This window comes from Cicer arietinum, chromosome 6 (assembly GCF_000331145.2).
Source record: "Cicer arietinum cultivar CDC Frontier isolate Library 1 chromosome 6, Cicar.CDCFrontier_v2.0, whole genome shotgun sequence".
NCBI classification, from domain to species: Eukaryota; Viridiplantae; Streptophyta; class Magnoliopsida; order Fabales; family Fabaceae; genus Cicer; species Cicer arietinum.
Genome location: NC_021165.2, coordinates 12,063,025 through 12,066,182, shown reverse-complemented (window position 1 = coordinate 12,066,182; position 3,158 = coordinate 12,063,025). Strand labels below are relative to the sequence as shown.

Genomic DNA, 3,158 nt, shown 5'->3' with positions numbered 1-3,158 from the left:
CACACAGAATAAATTTTCAATAAATTAGGGTATATTGACAAGGTGTATGATTACAAGACTCACTTAATCACTTTAGATCCAAACAACCTACTATGAATGTGACGATCCATATGGACAATAACAAAAGGAAATTTTACAAAAGTTATACTTCTACCAAAAAAATTTAAACTTTTTTTAAAAGAAAAAAATTAAAATTTTCAGTGTACATTTATATTTCAAAAAACTTAAAATGAAAATTGAAATTTTTTTAGTTTTTCAAAATATAAAAGTTTAAATTTTTAAAAATACTATTTTTTGAAGTTTTAAAAAAAACTCAAGTTAAATTTGATAGAGTATAAAAAAAAATTATAAAGAAATATATAATTTAAGAAAAATTATAAGTTAAGAGGTACCGAACAAAATTTTCTAACAAAAATGAAAAAATGGCTTGCTAGAATTTGGGCCTGGGCTTTATTCAGACAGAATTGGGATAGGAAAGTTGCTATTAGTACACTCCATTTCTTTAAATGTCTTTTGTTTCCTTCACAAATTCATCAACATTGAACAACACATAACTCCACCCTCATTGAAGTCACCTTGATGGACATTAAATTTACCTTCGTTAATGAATCTTTCTTCAAGAGCATGCACATATTCTGGAAGGTGCATTGTTTCTCATGGCATTTATTTATCCTCTTCCATAACGGAAAAGTTTAGAAGACGTCTTACATAATTCTTCTTATGTCTTTATTCAATTTTTTTGAACGTCGGTAACTTCTGTACCCTATAAATTTTTTATTGATCTATTATTTTTCTTTACCTTGGTCTCATTCATTGCGATCCACTTACCTCCTAGACCCTTTTGTTTTCCACTTTTTCTTCTTCTACAAAATATTTTCTTTACAAATCTTATAATTAATCTACATCACAAACAATTGACATCAACCAATGCTTTAAAAAAAAACTATCCACATTCATTAAAAATTCAACCAATCAAATTCCTCATTTGATATTAACTCTATGTCACTCACATGCATAGCTGTCAATTTCACAATCTATTAATTATTGACCTTAATCCACATTTTGGAGAGATAAAAAATTTCATAGTTATTAAAGCCCAAAGAAAACCCCTAAAATTTTGTGAACTAAGTGGGGGTCTATTGATCTACTTTTTCAAATTTATCTTTCAACTTTTTTTCAAAAAAAAAAATTCGACAAAATTTTTTTTCTCAAAATTTTCTGATAGAAAATGATTTACAATTTTTTTTTATTTTTTTCAAGAAAAATAATTATTTGATTTTTCTCACAATTTTTTGAGAAAAAAATTATTTAAAACTTTTTTTCCGAGAATAAAAGCTTTAAATTATTTTTTTTTTGAAAAAATAAATTTTAAAATTTTTTTTAATAAAAAATTTAGATTTACAAAACATAGGATCCATGAACCCTTCACAAAAAATAATTAAATAGCGGATCGAAACTTTAAAAAATTATTTCAATAAGAGTTTACTATTAAGGGCTTAGGAAAAGATATTTTAAGAGAGACTTTAAACTTTTAGACTTTATTAATGGTTCTATAGTCACATGTACCAAAAATTATTTCAATAAGAGTTTACTATTAAGGGCTTAGGAAAAGATATTTTAAGAGAGACTTTAAACTTTTAGACTTTATTAATGGTTCTATAGTCACATGTACCAAAAATTATTTCAATAAGAGTTTACTATTAAGGGCTTAGGAAAAGATATTTTAAGAGAGACTTTAAACTTTTAGACTTTATTAATGGTTCTATAATCACATGTACCAATACATTGTAACTTTTAACTGATGATTTTGTTTACTCCTTTGAATATATGTACTCAAACATTGTCTTTCCTTCACTCTATATATATATTCTTTAAAAGAAAATATAAATAAATACGAGAGTTACGATCAATTTAGCTAAGAATTTAGTCCTCTCTCAACTTTATCTCACTCTTTATAAGAACTTGTTACACGAGAACAATAATTCTAACCAAGGAGAAATTTATTAATAACATCGTGATATTAAAGTACAACTAGTTAAGAGTTTTGTGTTGAACTTCAATATCCCTAAAATATATCTCACTTGAATTCTCTCTTCTTGAATTATTTTTAAAAAATTTGATTTAGAGCTTACGTTATTATGATTATTACAATCAAAATCTCTTAAGAATTACACATAAGTTATTGAAAAAATTGAGAAAACTTTGGATTTCAATTTTGTTGATTTGAAATTAAGATTATTGACATAAACATTTACAAACGTAAAATATGGATCTAACACTAAAATAAAGATAAAACACTATCTTGTAACAAAAAATATATAAATGATTAATCTGTTATTTTCGTGTATCGCGTGATGTATTTTGTCTATTTAATACCACCAAATATTGATACTTTTTTTATTACATAAAAAAATAAAGCATTTTAAACAATGCTCACTCTAAAAAAATATAGATTTAATTGTACTTTTGATCCTCAATTTTTATAAATGCATAGATTTAATCTCCATATTTTAAAATAAATATTCACAAATTTCCTGTATCCGAATTGTTTCTCTTTGAAGTGTAACAAACACTAATTTGATTATACTAATGCATATCAGCCAACATGTAAATTTATTTGATATTATAAAAATTACATAATTCTAAATTTCCAATCCATAATACATGATACTAAGAAATTATTGGATTAATTTTTTAATGATTGGACGGGATTTACACATAGCCTTTAATGGGACTAATCTTGACAAGGTGAATCCAGTTTCCTCAGTCATATCAATTTCTTTGTCTCCAACTCGTGTCCATTCAAAGCATTGAATCAATAAGCCCAAAGTCAAGCTGATTGCACGGATAGCCAAGATTTCCCCTGGACAAGCCCTTCTTCCCAACCCAAATGCAATTAACTTCTCTAACTCTCCTTCTTTCTCAAACCTTTCAGGCTTGAAACTCGTTGCTTCACTCCATATTTTAGGGTCTCGATGAATGGCCCATGAATTAACCAGTACTATTGTGTCTCTTGGAACTTTGAATCCTCCAATAAAACACTCATCAGACGTAGAGTGTGGCAATGACAATGGAGCAGGAGTATACAATCGAAGTGTCTCATAGATAATATTTTTAAGGTAAGGCAGTTTTGGAAGGTCAGACTCCTCCAACAAACG

At 26.8% G+C, this 3,158-nt stretch overlaps 1 pseudogene; it reads right to left on the bottom strand.

The window, feature by feature from the left end:
* Positions 1 to 2,596: 2,596 nt before the first annotated feature.
* LOC101501831 (isoflavone 2'-hydroxylase-like) overlaps positions 2,597 to 3,158 on the bottom strand; it is a 1,856-nt pseudogene continuing 1,294 nt past the window's right edge.